Raw genomic sequence first — 20,348 nt, forward strand, 5'->3', positions numbered from 1 at the left:
TTAATAGAGGATAAATCCCCAGTATCACAAGGATTATGGAAGAAAAAAGACCTTCTAATACTCAAAAAGCATTTCCACAGGTGTAATTAGGCAAAATAGCAGGGAATTGTACAAACAGTTATTAAGAGGAAGTTGTCATTCTCACATTTCTGGTTCTCTTATTTATTGTACATTGGGAAAGATAATAATTTCTAATGTTCTTTCAGATGTTCAAATTTATTCTTTGGTTAAGCAATAGGCAGCAATCCCAAAATGTATTACACCATAGCTTATTTATGAACACACTTGGCTGATACATCCAGTAGCTTTCTTCATGAAATTCAGTATGCCCAACAACTAACACTTAGTTTACTTCTTGGAAAGACAAGAACAGAGCAAAAGTTCTATGGATGAGAAAACAGAATCAACAGGAGCACTTGGACATCAACTGGAGTCCCTGGTTTTCATTTCATTTGCTTTGTTTTTCATAACTACAATGTCTGACATAAGAAGAACTGTTATAAGAAGAATACCCCCTATATTTAGTTATCATCAATCCTAATTTATTACATAACTGACCTCTTCAAATTAGTCTCCCTGAATGTTATGTGGTTTGCTGTCCACATACCTGAAGCAGAGAAGAGGGAAACACTGGCCTATTAAGAATTCAGTCAATCAGTCAATTAATCAATGCTTTCTGAGTATCTGCTCTTGGCTCAATATTGGGCTAGGAGCTGTAGTAAACAGAGAAGAAAGAAAAGACACTGTCTCTATCCTTAAGGGCCTTATAATCCACTGGACTAGATAAGATAGATACACATGAAACAGAGAAGAATGTAAGACTTTTGGTAAATTGTGATTTAAGACTGCTAAATAAAAATGTAGAAGAGGGTAGTTAAAATAGAGCTATGATAAGTCCTTGAAGGATGTGGGAGAAATAGATAAGCTGAGAACAAAGAGGAAAGTATTACAAGTCAATATATATAATGTAGAATATTTATTGTAGGAGTTTGGCAGTGAAAGGGAGGAGGAAAATAGGAGAGCACCTAGAAAGGGTATCAGTCAGGGTTAAATAAAAAATGTCTTTCTCCTCCTTGCAGAAGGGAGAGTTATGCCGGTATAGTCAATTGAAGAAAACCACGTCTTTGGGCATGGGATGATTGTGCCTCTGACTTTTCCACAAAAATCTAGGAACTTCATCAACATCAACTTTGTTCAAATAAAGATCACCAAGTGAATAAGCACAAGTTCTGAAATTCAGATTGCTAAATGTGTCCACCCAAGCACTAAAATACTGGCTGATGGTACCACCTTCCCAGATCCTATAGATTACTCATACCAAGAGCCACTGTGACCTGAGTATGCTGTCACATGACAGCCAGCAAAGTGGCCTCTGCAGATTTATAAATCTACCTACAGATTTGTAATTTAACCATATCTACCTCTCATTAATTCATCGCTGCCTTTCCTTTCTCTGGCAGCTCTAATAGCCCTTCAAGTAATCCTTGCCAAAATAATATACCTGGTTTTCTCTCCATGTGCTTTTTCCTACTTGACTTTTCTTTTAGGCCCTAAACATAGAATTTTCTTAAGCTTTTCTCTCCTTTCCCATCCACATTCAAACCACTTGGTGGTATTTCTCTAATCTATTGTCACAAACTATTATTTCCTTTTCCTTCAAAATATAATCTAAATCCTTAAACAAACACGAGGACAATAAATACAGTACACCATTGCTTTTATTAAGAAAGAAGTGGGAAAAAATAACCACCTATCTTCCTAGGAGAATTCTTACCTTTTGGCCATATCCTCTCGAACCTTAGCTATTTCTTTTATCATTTCATTTTGTGAGGGCAATGTCTTTATCCCTAAAGAGAAAAATCAAAATTTTAAGTGTAAAATTACCTCAGTATGAACACTAATCCTATTAACAATTACCATGCTATGGAAAATTCAAAGGAATACAGGCTAGTTGTCTGTAGCAAGGAGGTTACACCTTCACTTGATCACCTTACCCTACCACCACCAGAATATAATCATATTAACCTCAGTAGCTTACTCTTTTCTACTTTGTCTTTGGAAGATATTTCTCCTAATCTGCTTTCCAACCAATACCTGCCTCCTCCCTAACATAGTCTTTCAATTGGGAAATGAAATCTGGACATGAGGAAATGATAAATGGCCTTAAAAATATATGGAAAATGAGGTACAAAGTAAAAGGAGGGGGGAGGATTGGAAACACCTGTACTTGTACTCTTAATAACAAAGAGGCTTTATACCCCAGGGAGAAAGAAGTAAAAGTAAACTCTCAGTCCTATTATATGCCTAAAGTTCCATGGAAGATAAGCCTTACTTTCTAAATTTTTTATTTGGTGAGAGTGAGGGGGAAGGTCAAAGGCAACTCATAATACCCAATCTTAACAGATAAATTTAAGCACCAATGAACAGTTCCACTAGCAGGAATTTAACACCAAGGACATGGCTAGACAAAGGTAGAATAGTATTTAAGTTGACATAGACAACTCTCAATTTAAATGATTAGCTTTATGCCCAGATTTACAATCACTATGCCATGTAGAAAACTTTAGCCACACCCAACTCTAAAGTGTTACTCCACAAAATTCTGGAACGTGTAATTTTAGAATGGGAATATATCTTACCTAGTAAAATCCTTCTCTGTACAAATACTCTCAAGTGGTTATCTCATTTCTCCTTAAATATCTCTGGTGATGGGGATCTCATCACCTGAGGAGATGATTTAATTGTTTGGCTGCTCTACTTGCTGGAACATTATTCTTTTCATTGACCCCAGAACCTGGCTCCATGCAACTGGCACTAGTGGACTTAGCTCTGCCTTCTGGGGCCAAGGAGTCTAGTATTAAAAAATGACAGCGTTTGAACCACTTGAGAACAACTGTCATAACTTCTTTAAGTCTTCTCATTATTAGCGTTAAAGCCTTAATAGTACTAGTCCCGCATATAACAGGTTTCATGTTCTCTGCCACACTGGTTACACTTCTCTGGGCACACTCTAGTAACTATCTTGGTGTGTCCCTCTTAAAATATGAGACTCAGAAATTCAACACTCAAGAAATAGCCTTCTGTGCTTTGCCATGTGTTCTTTTCATTTTAGCCTTGGGAATTACTATGTATATTCATAAGTCAATGAGGAATCACTGAAATGCTTCATTCGAGGTTAATCACAGGTCTTAAGAGGCTCATGAAACACATTTTGAGAGTTGATTTGCAAATTATTTCTCATAGTACAACCATAACTTTTACTTCTCTTAACTAAAAACATTATGGAGGAAGAGGTCCATTTCCTGCCTGTGAGAGGCAGCCAATTCATCCAAAAAAACCCCAACCAAACAAACAAACAAAAAATCACTGTAAATTAGATAGGTAGATAGATAGGAATGTATAAAAATGTGTACGTTATCCAGTGGTGCAATTCTTTCTTAATTCATTGGTACCGTTGTTGCAGTGTTTCCTCGTTCAGGCAACATGTCTTTTTTTTTTTTTAGAAGATACTTTCATTTATTTATTTATTTATTTATTTTTAATAGATCTTTATTGGAGTATAATTGCTTCACAATCCTGTGTTAGTTTCTGTTGTACACAAAAGTGAATCAGCCATATGCATACATATGTCCCCATATCCCCTCCCTCTTGAGCCTCCCTCCCATCCTCCCTATCCCACCCCTCTAGGTGGTCACAAAGCACAGAGCTGATCTCCCTGTGATATGCTGCTGCTTCCCACTAGCTAACTATTTTACATTCGGTAATGTATGTATGTCAATGCTACTCTCACTTCGCCCCAGCTTCCCCCTCCCACCCTGTGTACTCAAGTCCATTCTCTATGTCTACATCTTTTTTTTTTTTTAATTTTTTTTTTTATTTTTGGCTGCATTGGGTCTTTGTTACTCTGTGCGGGCTTCTCATTGCGGTGGCTTCTCTTGCTGCGGAGCACAGGCTCTAGGCGAGCGGGCTTCAGTAGTTGTGGCTCACAGGCTCTAGAGCGCAGGCTCAGTAGTTGTAGCGCACGGGCTTAGTTGCTCCGTGGCATGTGGGATCTTCCCGGACCAGGGCTCGAACCCCTGTCCCCTGCATTGGCAGGCGGATTCTTAACCACTGTGCCACCAGGGAAGCCCTCTATGTCTACATCTTTATTCCTGCCCTGCAACTAGGAGTATCCTCCTTCCTATCTTGCTCCTCCTCTTATATTACCAGTTTAAATCAATGGCCATAGCACCTGAGCAGATTCTTTTCTCGCTTTCATCTCCAACATACATTCCATCCAAATCCTTTCAAATTCACCAGTGAAATTTCATTCAAATTTGTCTCCCCATATTCCTTTACCTTAGTTTAAAGCCCTCATCATGTCTTACTTGGACTTTTATCACAGGCTTGAAACTGACCTATTTCCCATTTCACTCCCCTGTAACACATCTTCTGAATTACAGATCTGATTTGACTCCCCCTCTCCCAGGTAAAATCCTTCAAATGTTCTCTGTTGCCTACACTGAATGTAAACTTCTTTCATGGCACCTAAGGATTTTTCTTGGCTTTGCCTCTATAAATATCTCCAGCTTCATTTTCTTTAATTCCTTCTTTGTTTTCCAGAATTCTGAATTCCTTGTAGTTTTTAGGACTTGGTTTATTCTGTCATTTTTCTCTAACTTTGCATAAATATCACAAATTGTTCTCTTCTCTGTTAAGGTCAAAATGTCCTTGTCCTTTTAGTAAACTCTAACTTTCCTTTACAGTGTATTTGCAGTAGGGAGAATTGGGTACTTATTCCTTCCTGCTCCCATAGCCAGCTCCTCTACATTGTTAATGGACACTTGTTTAGAATATAGTAAGTATCTGCTGAATGAATGAACACATTAAATGTCTGTTTACTTGTCTGTCTTCCTTGCTTGACTCTGAGTTCCGTAAAGATAGGAATTTTCTGTTTGGTCGTATTTGCATCTCCAGCACCCAGCAGAGGGTCTGGCATATACTAAGAGGCCAGTAAATGTTAGCTGAAGAATGTTGTTGAAGAACAGTGTGGAACTGAAGTTCAGAGATTTCCTAAGGGTTGCAAGACAAGGTTCAAAAGGGGCGAGCCTGAATTATAACTCTGTGGAACTAAGTCTTTCAGTGGGCTCTCAGGCCTAAGGCAGATTGTATTTATGTAATCCTGACTAGTCCCTACATGTTTAATCTAAAGATAATGTTACAAGAGAAAGGAGGTGTGGCTGCCATTCTGCTCTTTCAGTCCAGTCCAGCCTTTACCATGACTGGAAATTGAGAAGGTAGTCTATAAGCTGAGATCCTCAGATAAGAACTTTCTACTGTAGAGTTTAGAAAACCTCCAAAACTAAACTTGCAGTCATTGAATAGAGATGTATTAGCTACCTCCCATGTGCTAGGCACTGGTCTAGTCTTGGAAGACAAAGGCAAATAAACATGATTCTTTTATTTAAAGAGCTTTCAATATACTACAAAGAAAGGGAGGAAATAAACAGGCTTTTTCCACACAAATAACGAGTAAAGAGAAGGCATACCAGGCAGAGAGAACAGCAGAAGCAAAGGCACAGGGTACAAGAGTACCTGCTGTGTTTGCTGCATGGTGGATAAGTCATTCAGTGCATCTAGAAGATTGTCGGATGGATGGTAAAGACTAGTGAAAGATGGGCCTGAGAAAGCAGCCTGTATCTAATTTGTGGAGGAACTTGAATGCCATCCTATGACATAATGCCTCCTTGTGATCCAGAGAATTGGTATCATTTCATACGGTTTGCAAGGTTTTCAAGGGAAGAAAGTTACTAAATGAAAGTGGAACACTTGCAAGGGCTCTTGAGATGGCTACAAGCGAGACAGAAGAAAACGATTTCTGTCAAGGCAAGCAAGTGGGTTCAGTGGTCTATAAAAGGGTGGAATATTTTCTTGACAAGATAATAGTAATTGTAGAGAACAAAGGAAGAAGGGAAATGGGGCTTGGTAGGGAAAGGACAGGCCAGGGAAGAGGACAGGTTGAGTTGGGCAGGTGTGAAAGAATGGGAGAAACTAGCTGATTCTAAGGTCTTAAAATTGGCACAGTGAAGGTAGAATTCAGAGATGAGAAAAGCAAGGATTTGGTAGGCAGACAGTAGGGCTATGGGTAGAACAAAAAACTCAGGGTTCCTGTTGGAAGTTTGATAAAGTTATATGGATTCTCTGATGATTCCTTCCTTCCAAGTGTTAGAAGAAAGCTGGAGGAATTAGCACTAAGCTTTGCTAGCAGAGGAAACTGGGCTTTTTGTGCATGTCCCCTAAGATCCCCTAATCCTGTGGCCATGATGCAGAATGTTCCAAATACTCATTTTTCTTAATCCTCTCAATGGTTCACTTGGTCCTGGAAAAGAGTCTCAGTTGTTCTAAGTGTACTAAGATGCTGTGGCCTATTTTAATGCAACTTTTTCCTCTTGTTTAATTGACCCAATTAAAAGATCCAATTTATATGACTGGAATTAAGCCAACTTAATGGTTTACTTGCATTGGATTGCTGGTCCATTGCTCAAGGAGTACATGATCTACTGGATAGAATTAAAAGGAATTAAGAAATGAAAGAACTTTGAGGAAATTTGGAAAAGTTTTTTATCTATCAGCTCTAACACCATTGCTTATTTTTTCTCTGCTACCATGAGGATCTTTACTAGGGAAGAAGATGCTGTAATTTCAACCAGCACTTTGAATGGTTTTAATTAAACATTAGTAATGGTAGCAAATTTTATTATAACAATCATAGAATCAAAGAACTTCTTTGTTAGAAGGGACCTTAAAAATCATCTGATTTCTCCCTATTCTGAGGCTTGAATCTACTCCATATTGGCCTGGCAAAAGTTTATTTTTAATGTTAAGCTGATAGTGTGCAAACCCTCAAAGTTTCGCTCCTTGTTTCTAGTTCAATCCTTTGAAGAGATACTAAGGAAATAAAACCTTCTGCCTTGGGGCATCTCTTCAGATATCTGAATGGAACTTCCATATCTCCCCTAAATCTTATCCTCTCCAGGCCAAACCTCTCCAGCTCCTTTAGTTGTACTTCAAATGGCACATTTTCAAATCCCTTAACCATTCTTGTCTCTCTCCTTTTAATGGACTCCAGTTTCACTTTTAAAATATCTTTGGGTGTGGTCTGACCAGTTCAAGGAAGAACAGTTGTAAATTCCAGGACATTATGGTTTTTTAATAATGCCAGATATAGTTAAGTCTTTTGGAAGCCACATCATTCTTTTGATTCATATTGAGCCTGCTAACTCAAACCTCAAAATTTTTCTCACATTCTCCTTGCCAAAACTTTCTGAAAGAGGGAATATAAAGGGAGGAAAGTGAGAATTCGAATGGCTGAATTTTCTACATTCTGGACTAGTCTTTAACCCGGTCTTAATTTTTGGCTTAAATCAAATCACAGCACTTCTATATTTGACTTTCTCTAACTATAATGAAAGAAGATTAAATTATTTTGCTTCACAAATATATATTAGTTGTCTCAAAACTAGATGAGTGGATTTTAAACTGGAGTGCACATTGGAATCACCTGGGGAACATTTTCTCAAATGTGGGGCTCTTATGTCTGCCCCACCCAAGACTTATTAAATAAACAGCATCAGGCAAAGCATGCCCATTCTGGGAAAACTTCCTAGTAGATTCTGCTATATATCCGTGGTTATAAATTACTACTTTATATTCTCTCAAAAATTAATTATTGAGCACTAATTTTGTGCTAGGCACTGTTACAATCATACATACTGTCTCAGCTATTTATGAGCAAGAACATAAACATAATTAAACACACCACTAAGAAATTAGGTAGTCATCTTGCATGGTCACTTACCTTTAAATATTTGAGTGACCCAGTGTCCGTGGAGCTCTGAAACGGGCATAATGGCACCCAAGGGCTGGATCAAGCCTATGATTGCAAGAGTTGGCTTTTCTAGGTTAGGAGGGAAGACCTTTTTATACAAGGATATGTTTTTGATTACTTTGACAGAATCTTCAGGAAAAGGAAAGGCAGGACTTCCCTGGTGGCGCAGCAGTTAAGAATCTGCCTGCCAGTGCAGGGGACACGGGTTCAATCCCTGGTCCGGGAAGATCCCATATGCCACAGAGACACTAACCCCGTGCACCACAACTACTGAGCCTGCGCTCTAGAGCCCAAGAGCCACAACTACTGAAGCCCAGACGCCTAGAGCCCGTGCTCCACAACAAGAGAAGCCACTGCAATGAGACGCCCATGCACCACAACGAAGAGTAGCTCCCACTCTTCACAACTAGAGAAAGCCCTTGCGCAGCAACAGAAACCCAACACAGCCAAAACAAAAAACAAACAAACAAAAAAACAAACGGAAAGGCAAAGCTATAGCCTGTAGCAAAGATAACAGCATCAATGTCATCTTCCCTGGAGCCATCCTCAAATATGGCCGCTGTCTCTGTGAATTCCTTCACATTTGTTTTCACCTTCACCAAGCCAGAAATTATATAGTTTGGCAGATCATCATTTATGGTTGGTTGCTGACTCAGAGCTCTGTGAAAGATGATAAAGAAGGAAAAACGAGAGAGATCATGAGAGAGAGAGATCATTACCATGTAAGTAAAATTCTACTTTGATTGAGGTGGTTAATCAATATGCCAATAGTCTCCCTTTATTCATGAAATTTGGGAAAGGTCTAGTGTATACCAGCTTGATAAAGATAAGGATCTCAGAGTAAAAGTTGGACCCTGGATGGCATTGAAAGAGAAGGTGTTGGAGAAGTGAGGGAAGGATTGTTTTATTTGAAGAGTACATGCATGGTTTCTCAAGGACTAATAATGCTCTCAGTGATATGATAAGGCCACAGTCTAATAGCTTCTATCCATATATCAAGAAATCTGCAGAACTGGACTATCAGCATTCTGTTGAGTCTCTTTTCCGCTTCAAAGGCCCAAGAGCTAGGCTTGGACCATCATTTTCCAGACGGTATAATAAATTACATGTGTATAGTGACTTACAGTTATAAATTGATTTTACATACATTAACATATTTGAGTCTCACACAAACCCAACGAAGGAAGCAGAACAGTTGTCATTATCCAGGTTTTATAGATGAGGAAACTGAGCCCTAAAGAAGTTAAATGGCTTGTCCAAGGTCACACAGCCTAGGATTTTAGGATTTATTTCAAAATGGTTTTTTATGAACTCTCTTGAGCTCCTCTGGGCATGGTAAGTAGTATTTCCTAGAAATAGCATAGGATAAGGTGCAGAACCTTGGACCTTTCTAAAAGCAGTGTGAATCCTTGGATCCTGTGTTAATAGACTCTGAGAATCCTCAGCCCATCATGTTCAGACAGAGCTGGTCTCTTCTTAGGAACAAGATATGTTTAAACAGTATTACTGGTTTGCTGCATTTAGTAATTCTTTGACGCAAATCTTTAGGTACAGATTCTGTTCTCATTCCAACCTCATCATTTCATCTTTCTCTCCAAACTTACTCCTGTTCACTAACAGTACCACTATCCACATTGTTGCCCAAGCCACAAAACTGTGAGTCTTACATCTGGTCACCAAGGCCACCCTTTCTCCTCTTAACATCCCCAGAATAGTTTTACTTATTCTGTTTCACCTGGGCCATTACAGCTGTCTTTAGGGCCTCCTGCTCTATCCCCTTTCAATCTATCTTCTACATCATTTTTGGAGTGATTGTTCCAAAATGTATTTATTATTATGTCACTCACTTGCTTAAAATCTTTCAATGGCTCTGGGCTGTCTTCATTCTAAACTTTTTATTTAGCAGAGCATACAGACATTTTCATATATCTGCCCAATGAACCAGGAGATGTACTCAGTCACTCTTCCATCTTCGCCTATAGTCCAGCCAAACCAAACTATGTGCAGGTCTCAGAGCATAATGTATTTTTTGCTATTCCAAGACCTTGTATTTATAATTAGAATGCTACTTCCTTACCCTGTTTGTTTGACTATCTCTTATTATTCCATAAAGCCTCAATTTATTTTGTGATCACCAAAGTTATGGATGCTACAGTTTCCATAATTGGGTGAAATAAATGCCTGAAAGGTTGTTGGCAGACACAGTCTCAAAATATCACCCCACTGATTAATTTCAAAGGAAAAAATATTTTTACAATAAAGAAACCTAGTATATACCACCTAATCCAAGTGGTCAAATTTTACATCATTAATATGCAATAAACTGCTATCATATGGCTCCTGATGTGATCCACCAAGAAGGCCCAACATAACATATGAGTATCCGCACCAAAACTGTTTAACCTAAATATAATAGAGGAAGAACAACTATGAAAGTCCAAATTTAGAGACTTTCTGCAAAATAAATGGCTTCAATTCTTAAATAAACAAAAATCCATGTCAAAAAAATAGAGAATTATTTCAGATTGAGATATTAAAGAGGTATGACAACTAAATGCAATGGTGTAATACCTGACAGAATCCTGGATTTAAAAATAAAAAAGCTACAGGGAATTCCGTGGCAGTCCAGTGGTTAGGACTCCACACTTTAAGCCACACGGCATGGCCAAAAATAAAGAAAAGCTACAAGTATTATTGAAACAATTTGGGAAATTTGAATATGCAGTATATTAGATAATGGTATTTTTATCAATGTTAAATTTACTAAGTGTGATAATTATATTATGTTTATGTAAAGAATGCCCTTTTTCTTAGGCAATATATGCTAAAGAATGTAGGGTAAAGTGTCTTATTGACTGCAACTTACTCTCGAATCGTTCAGAAAACAAAATGTACGAATACATATATATATATATGGATGCTATATATGTATGGATCTATCTATCTCCAGAGAGAGGGAGAGAGAAAGCAGATATAGTAAACTGTTAATAATAGGTGAATCTAAGTGAAGGGTATATGGGTGCTTATTGCACTCGCTATTTTATAGGAAGTAAATCTAAACATTGGACATCCCTGGTGGCACAGGGACACGGGGACATGGGTTCGAGCCCGGGAAGATCCCACATGCCGCAGAGCAACAAAGCCCGTGTGCCACAGCTACTGAGCCTGCACTCTGGAGCCCTCCAGCCACAACTACTGAGCCCACGTGCTGCAACTACCAAAGCCTGCGCGCCTACACCTGTGCTCCGCAACAAGAAGCCACTGCAATGAGAAGCCCGCGCACCTAAACGAAAAGTAGCCCCCGCTCGCCGCAGCTAGAGAAAGCCCACGCGCAGCAACGAAGACCCAACACAGCCAAAAATAAATAAATAAATACATAATTTAATAAAAATAAAATAAAAAGAAGTTGAAAGGGAAAACAGCATTTAAAATCAGCCTCTGGAAATGCTATCACAGTCTACCTTGTAGGCTGTGTGAGGACTCCTGTCCTTCATACTCTCATAGGACTCCATGCATTTCTTTATCATATTCTATTGTCTGTCTTCTTGTTAGAGTATTAAAGGAAATATCCATTTCTCCAGTCTGTCATTTATTACTTGTGTGATCTTGGGCAAATTAGGTTCTCTAAGTGTCAATTTTTATATTTGCAAAATGGAGATCAAAATAGTACCAACCTATAGGGCTGTTGTGAGGATTAAATGAGATAACGCGTGTAACATTTAGCACCGTGCTTGTCTTATATTAAGTCCTCAAGAAAGTACGGTGTTATTATTAGTATTGCTATTACTATTAGGTCTTTAGTCTCAGTATTCTCATGCCAGTATAATGCTTGGCTCATAAAAGATGCTCAGTTGTTTGTTGGATGAATGAATGAATGATGCATTGCCCGCTACTACCATTTTGTTGTTGCTATTGGGCATCATGTAAAAAGAACTGGTACCTCGGGGAAAGGTAGAAATCTAATCTCAGATTCTGTGGACTTGCTTAATGTAAACATAGAGGTAACCCTACTATTAGCCTATGTGAACAGTCCTTATTCTTCGCCTTGGCTGTTACTGCCCACCTCCCAGGCTGGGAACATACCTGTGTTTAGGCTTCAGGCCAAACATTTCATGATCAAACCTTTGATTCATCTTTTTTTCCAAAAATATATTTGCTAATGATTGACCACAAATCTTCTTCATAAAATATTGAAATCGAGAAGTCAACAACACATCAAAAGGATATCCATAGTCTCCGACACGATTGAAGATCCAAGCCCCTTTTCTGGTGCTGAGGAAAACCTGAGGCATGGGAAAAAAATGTTTGTTTTTGCCATTCTCTGACTCATTTCTCTGAAGGAATGGGAATCCAGTTTCTTCAAGATGAAGTTCAAACTCATTAGTCTGGCTTTTTATTCCCTGGCAATATATATATTTTTAAATTTCCTGCCGTTTTCTTCTCAAACACTAAGCTTACAATTAAACTGGTGTAGTCACTGACCAAGACTATGTCTTGCTCTGAACTACCAGCGCATTTCTGTTTAATGTCATTATGCCTCCCTGAAAAGCCCCCTATCCCCTTCATTCTCCAAAACCTATTCATTTTTAAGATCCAGATCAAGTCTCCCTCCTCCATGAAGATACCACTGACCGTTCTGGCTGATAATTTTCTCTCCATCTTCTGAACTTCTCTAGCACTTGTCACCTGTCCAACTCATTTAAAATCGTGGAACAGTAAAGCTGAAAACAACTGGACATCATTAATCCAAAACATTCAGTCTTTATTTTGCCTTTGACATTGTTTACATTATTACAAAAAACTTATTTATATTGATATTTAACATTATATATTCTTATCTTTTATCTTTCCAAATGTGTTTTCTCCAAGGTGGGAGGTAGAGCATATACATCCTTTCGTCCCCAACCTATCATCAGCATCACTTCCTTTTATTGAGAATTGTAACCTGTAAGTCACTGTACTAGGTCCTTTATCTATATTTTTATTTAATCAATACAACAGCCTCTTGAGGTAGGTATTGTTATGTCCTTTTTATGGATGAGAAGCATGGAGAGGATGAATAACTTGCCTGAGGTCATATAGCTACTAAGTGGTAGAGCTGAATTTCCGACCTAAGTCTGACTGACTCCAAAGCCTGTGCTTAAGTAATGTTTCATAGATTATTTAAGGGAAAAACTGAAGATTGCAAGTAGAACCACAGGGAGCTGGTCCGTCTTTCTGTTATCTGCTGGCTAAAGTCCACATTCAGAGCTGATAAAAGTTTGGTATTCAACTACCTGGCAGAAGCATCACTTTCTCTATATTATAAAACTCTCTGGAGATAGTTTCCATGGTTGTAAGCTATATAAGTACATTGTTTTATGGTGTTTTGTCTAACCCTTCATGTTAAAAGGTGACCTGTCTATAGAGGGATAATCATGTACTTCATACATATATTCTCACTGATGGTGACCTTAAACTCTACCATAATTAAGCTTTTAATTGACACTTTTACGTGTCACCGTTGAAAGAGCCTGCGTGGTCCTAGGAATCAGTGGGTTTTTGTGTACTCTATATAACTTTTAAAATATAGGTTATGAGTAATGTAAATGCTCAGAGCTTTAATTAAAAAGTTCTGTATGTATAAAACAGTGACAATAATACATACATCACAAAGCTTTCTCAGACACAACCACCTTACTTCCACCCGCTCTTGCTGCCTTGTTCTTTGGCAATTTACAATTGCTCAGTGCTTGTAAGGCCCAGCTCCTCTATAACTGACCATTTAACAAGCAATGGTATTAAAGAAAGCTCATGCCTTCGGTCCCCACCACATACCTTGTACATTCTTTTATCATAGCACCCATACCCTTTATTGTTTATATACCTATTTCCTAATAAATGCTTGTTGAATTAATTCGTGGAGTAATATATGAAATCAGTTTTGTGGTGATCAATGGGGATAGACCGAGAGGAAGTGTTACTGAATGGAGTTTGTGGGTAAAGTTCATTTAACAAAGTTGTGGCATTAAACTTCTATTTTTAAAAATAATTTAAAAACAAGTTGTGGAGAAGCACAGCTTAATTAAAGTTACTGAAGAACAGCCAGGCATTTACCTATTGCCAGCAAAATTATGATTCAATAAAGACATGAATAGCAAAATATATCAATAATGTCTTTTTCTAGGAATTTATAATGAAGATACTTTCTTCCCAGTTCAAAATCTATCATACAAAAAAACAAAACAAACAAACCAAAAACCACAAGGACATAGAAACTGCTTTAGAGTGAATGTTATTCTGTGTTACCTAATTGTATGCAAAGGCTGGGGAGAGCTGCTTGTATGTGCTACAATGCAGTGGTTGCTTTTCATACTGATATCCATGTTGTCTTTTTTTTTTTTTTTTTTTTAGTTCTAAAGACCTGATGAGAGTTCACTTTAATGCAACTGACTAGGAAATTTGATTGTTTCAGTGACATAACATTTTAAGATAATACCTGGAATTATGACTAATTACATTATAACAAGACATATCATGGACACCAAAGACATTGACAAATTTCTAGGAACTTCATACAATTTTGGAAACATATTAATAACATATATCCATAAAAATATAAACTAAAGAAGATTAAACATTGCTTCTTTTTTTCCCAAGAAACTGTAAATAAAATTTAATAGGGTCTCATGTAGCCAGAAGGAGGCAGTGCCCCATTTAGAGGGGTGATTGTTACGTCAAAGTGATCTCCTACAGGGAACTCGTGAGACTGCAGGGTTACAGAATCATCAGTCTTCTTTCTCCTAGACATGGTACTGCCAGTCTTCTTATTTGATAGCTGAATGTTTTAAGTGCCATAAAACAATCACAGAATTGATCTATGTACCCTTTCTAGCTCCTGGGTAGATTTCTTTTACTAAACTAGTCAGTTCTTTCAAGGTTGCATTCAACCAAGTGTACCTCTGTAGCTCACTGGATTGTACATTTCTGCAGGAGGACGTGTCCATTCTGTGGTGGGAGACATTACTGGTGGTGAAAACACACAGCAGCAGCAGCAGGTATGTCTTCTCTTTTTTCTTTTTTTTTTTAATAGATCTTTATTGGAGTATAATTGCTTCACGATACTGTGTTAGTTTCTGTTGTACACCAAAGTGAATCAGCCATATGCATACGTATGTCCCCATATCTCCTCCCTCTTGAGCCTCCCTCCCATCCTCCTTATCCCACCCCTCTAGGTCATCACAGAGCACCGAGCTGATCTCCCTGTGCTATGCTGCTGCTTCCCACTAGCTAACTATTTTACATTCGGTAGTGTATATATGTCGATGCTACTCTCACTTCGCCCCAGCTTCCCCCTCCCACCCTGTGTCCTCAACATCCTCTGTGTCTACATCTTCATTCCTGCCCGCAACTAGGTTCATCAGTACCATTTTTTTTTTTTTTTAGATTCCATATATATGAGTTAGCATATGGTATTTGTTTTTCTCTTTCTGACTTACTTCACTCTGTATGACAGACTCTAAGTCCATCCGCCTCACTACAAATGACTCAATTTCATTTCTCTTTATGGTGAGCCATATTCCATTGTATATATATGCCACATCTTCTTTATCCATTCATCTGTCGATAGACACCTAGGTTGCTTCCATGTCCTGGCTATTGTAAATAGTGCTGCAATGAACATTGTGGTACATGACTCTTTTTGAACTATGTTTTTCTCAGGGTATATGCCCTGTAGTGGGATTGTTGTCTTTAGAAGGATTAGATTGCTTCTTTTTTCCATTTGGGGAGTAAAGAAGTGTGAAGAAGAGTATTCCCCCACCATCCTATGAGTGAAAAGCTTTCAATGACTGAGTACACTTTCCTTCAGATAAGAGCATAGCACTTCTGCTGGCCAAAAGGTGATCCACACTCCGAATGCTGCATTCTAACAAGCTCTCCCAGCAATCACTTGGTCTTCTTCAGACCCAGAGGCACACTCTGAAGAGACAGCTGAGTGAGATTATGAGCACAGTTTGTGGTCATGACCAAATTCCTTAGTGTGAGGCCAAATGAATGATGAGACTCTAACTTGTAACCTTGGCTCCATCACATCATCAATCATAATGTTGCAAACTGAGGCAATGAAACCAAGCCCTGCATTTGCCATTGGCACTGATGGGCTGTGTGCAGGTATCCATACACTCTGCTGGGTCCACCTGCAGCTTCCTTGGTGAAGCAAAGTAAATAATTTACTAATTCAAACCTGCTTGGCTGTGTGGCTAATTTCCACAGCCAGATTGCTTCCAGAATTCCCAGTGCCAATTATAATGACTCTTTCCAGTGAAACTCTCTGGATTCTTATAATCTCAACTATGAAAGTATTGTCCTTTGAACTTCTCAATTCCTGCAAGAGAAGGGAAAATAATTACTGAGTGATGGTTTATCTGATATCATTTGTTAAATCATTCATTTTTTTTGCAGTGTGTAGAGTTTATGCATATATTCTCTGTATGTTCTCCTTTTACTCAGGTGCACTCTTGCCTTTCTGAATATTTTTGCCTGTTTTCTTTTCCCATAGCCTCAGAGTGGAACCTTGTGATTTCCTTATCATAAGTAGTCTGCTTAATTCAGGATCTGTTAGTATTTTGAACCTGTGGACTCACAAATCCAAACTGCTTTAGAAAATCTCCATTCTCTTTTGCCTTTTCATCCTCTCTATTTTTTTTAATTGAAGTGTAGTTGACTTATAATATTATAGCAGTTTCAGATGTACAACATAGGAACTTGATATTTTTATAGATTATGCAACATACAAAGTTACTACAATATTACAGTCTTTTGACTATATTCCTTGTGCTGTATATTACAACCCGGTGACTGATTTATTTTATAACTGGTAGTTTGTATCTCTTAATCCCCTTCACCTATTTTGCCCATCCCCCACCCCCTCTTTTCATCTTCTCTAAATACCTACTTCCATTCCAATGAGACTATATATGTTTTTATATACTCTAGAGTATGCATAGAGTGGTTTTTTCCCCTCAAAATGAAAATCCAGGCCAAAGACTGTAATTAAACTCTATCTTTAAGCTTTCTTTATTTTCTTCCTTAGAAACTCAATATTTCTGTTTGTTACTTCAATTGCTAAAAAAGCCTTCATTCAACCTAATGCAGATCAACTCTTATTATCCTTAGGAAAACTAAAATCATTGTGAAACTAAGTATAGGGCCTTCTAATTTTCCTCTAGTCCCCCAAATTACTGTTATCTCTACCTCCTAAATAGCATTAATACAAGTTACCTCATCATCTTTCAGGAGAATATGCAGAATTAGGATAAGCCTTATTTCATCCCAAGGTAGGAATCACTCAGACAACAATCCTCCCATTCTTTAGGGATCAGGTCACAGGCATAGTTCAAGTGTCTTCCTTCCTTGTAGGCTACTTACCAGGGAAGCTTTCCAAGGGTAAGTGAGCATTGGTGTGATGGCCAGTGCAAACCATAACTCCATCGAAGACATTCACCTCCTTTTTCCCTTCAGATTCCGTGACCACCTCCCATTGGCCTGAAGTGGAGAAATCAGGCTGCTTCTTCACACTGCACACGGTGGTCTGAAAAGAAAAGGGATAGCCACAGGAGACTATAACCACAGCCTATATAGTGGACATCTTCCCTGACAGGACTCTCCTTGCAGAGGGTTATACAAAGGGCTGATACCACATAACAGGCCTCATGCAGGGGTATTTGATTTTCATACTCCACAAATCAGAACTTTTTTGTTTGGGGCTGTGGTCAGAGTGAGAAAACTTCCATGAGGCAAGCTAAATAAAACAGAGTTGGCAGACTAATGTTGCACTCTCCTCTGCTTCTAGAAAAGTGCAAATTACTAGTTCTCTTGGACCATACCCTAAGGCAATGTGATACTTGAATAAAGTTTGGGCTTCTCTTGTGCTTCTGAGACACTCCATGCACTAAATGCCTATTCCTCCCCCATACCCCCAGACATCCTGAGACCCTCTGATGCCTTCTTACCTCAAATCCTGTTCTCACTGTCTGGCCTTAAACTTGTGACTGAGCTAGAGGGCTCCCTTTCCTAATAGAGTAGAAAAACATCTCAGTGGCTCATATCTTACGTAAATGAACCTCTCTTTGACTCCCATAAATGCCCATTTTACAAGTAACTATAAAGAAAGGAGGTGTGAGATGGGATAGTCAGTGGCACAATTTTTAGCTTTAAAAAATAATAATAAATATGGGTTACTCTACCCAGGTTAAGGAAACATTAAGAATGTGTTCCTATGTGCTTCTGGGTTTATGACCATAATGTCTTGGTTGACTAATAGAGATACCCCTCTTGTATACCCGAGCCATCCTATACTATTTATTATTCTTCTCTATCACGTTCTTACTTTTACACAGGCTGGTGCTTCTGCCTGGATCATCCTTTTATTCTTTCTCCATTTGGAGATACTCACCCTTCAACATTTAGCTTGGTATTATCTCCTCTAAGAAAACTTCCCTGGTGCCTGATGCCTCATGGCCTGATGGGTTAAGTGTCCCTCCTCTGAGCTGCAGTAAATAGATTTCAGTGGCATTTATCACTCTGTAACTATTTATTTTTAATAATTATGTTTACAATTAAATTTCATTTTTCTATCTCCTTAACTAGACTGTGAAATCACTAATTTTTTTGTTTTTGTGTCTTCAGTGCTTAGTATGGTAACAAACCTGTTCAATAAGTGTTTAAACAAGTGAAGAGAAGGACCACTAGGCTGTAAATGACTGACTTTGGAAGTCGTCACTGGATATTGCCATTTTAATTTTGTCATTAAACAGAAAAAGGCATGATTTAGTAGAATGATCAGAAGGTAGAAGATTTGGGCTGTTTGCCAGCTGTCAGAAATATTGATTCTTTTGTGGTCATGGTTTAGAATGATAGGAATATCACAGAAGACTCTACAGCAGGAAGGAACCAATGAAGTGATCTAGTACAATCATCTTGTTTTACAAATAAACTTAAGACACATCAACGTTGAGGAACTTACTTGTCTGAAGTCACAAGTTGATTAGTGGTAGAGCAGAGACTAGAACTCAAGTTTTTGCTTCCCAATTCAGTGTTCTTCCCTCTACACCAGAGTTAACTTATTTGCTTCCTCATAACTTTTCAATACCTACTTCACTGGGTTGTTGTGATCACATAAATAATGCACTGGAAAGTACTTCAGAAAGTATGAAGGGGCTAAGCAGCAAGTTGTGGAACCAGAAGGTTTTAAAGTTCCCATACCTGTCAGTTCCCCTCATTGTTTTATTGTAATCAAATGATACAGAATGAAGGCAATGAAATGAAGGTGGCTTCCCGGATCTGCAGTCAAAATACATAGAAGAGGGACCTTTCCATGAATATTTTCAGACACAGAGAAGACACAGAGTGGAGTCTGGATAGGATAGATACATGAGCATATCAAACCAATCTAAGCACTTGTAAATGAGACCAGTTATTCATTTACTTGACAAACAACTCAGAACACAGAGATATCCACGAAATTCCGTACCTTTAAATCGAATGTACTTTAGAAGGTCAAATTCATTGGCATACATCCTGAAATACTCCAGGACCTGGGAGTTGTGCATGAAGTTAGGATAGTGATCTGGGATGGGATAGTCACTGAAGCACATCATCTCCTTAGAAGTATTGATGATCACTGACTTGTAAATACTGGCCCTTCCTTCTTCAGGTTCTTCCTGCAGTAAATAAAAAGCATTCATAGCACCATGAGAATTAAGATCATGGTTTATAAACAGCCAACAAACATCTGAAAATGTTTTCTGAAAGAAATGCCAATTAAAGAAAAGTCCCCTCCCCACAACCCTTCACATCTCCCAGTATTTGTGCCCTTGTGCAGTCTCTTCCCCTTGAATCTAAGCTGTCTTCATGGCTTGCTTTTGACCAACAGCATGCAGTTGGAATGATACTGAATGCCTTCCAAGACTAAGTGATAGGTAGTCTTGCAGCTTCTGTCTGGGTCTCTTAGAAAGCTTGCTCTGGTGGAAGTCATCAGCCACGTAAGAAGTCCAGCTACTCTGAGATCATCATCCTGTGAGGAAGCCCGAGCTAGCCACATGAAGAGCATGTTTGGGATAGAGAGATGTGCAGCCAGCCCCCAGAAGTTCTAGTTATCCCAGCTGACGTTCTAAATATGTGAGCAGAGAGGTCACAGCACACGTCCAGTCCCAGCTGTCACCTGATTGCCATGACATAAGACTCCAAGTGAGAACTGCCCATCTGAGTAATAGTCTTTTGAATAGTATATATATTTCAAAGCCTAGGGAAGTTTCAAGAGTTTCATACCCTTGCCACATTGTTCTCCAGGAAACACTGTACTAACTTACATTCTGTCCACTATGTGTTCTCATTTTACCTCGTTTTTACTGATTTTAAAGACAATTACTCAGTGTTAGCAAAAATGAGGTGAAATGAGATCTTAGTAAAATGTTTTCTGGATAGCAATGTGACAAGCAAA

At 38.5% G+C, this 20,348-nt stretch overlaps 1 pseudogene; it reads right to left on the reverse strand.

Moving 5' to 3' along the window:
• Positions 1-567: 567 nt before the first annotated feature.
• On the reverse strand, positions 568-19,593 carry LOC133087078 (flavin-containing monooxygenase 5-like; annotated as a pseudogene).
• Positions 19,594-20,348: the final 755 nt, after the last annotated feature.

The sequence above is a fragment of the Eubalaena glacialis genome, chromosome 3 (genome assembly GCF_028564815.1).
Source record: "Eubalaena glacialis isolate mEubGla1 chromosome 3, mEubGla1.1.hap2.+ XY, whole genome shotgun sequence".
Taxonomy (NCBI): Eukaryota; Metazoa; Chordata; class Mammalia; order Artiodactyla; family Balaenidae; genus Eubalaena; species Eubalaena glacialis.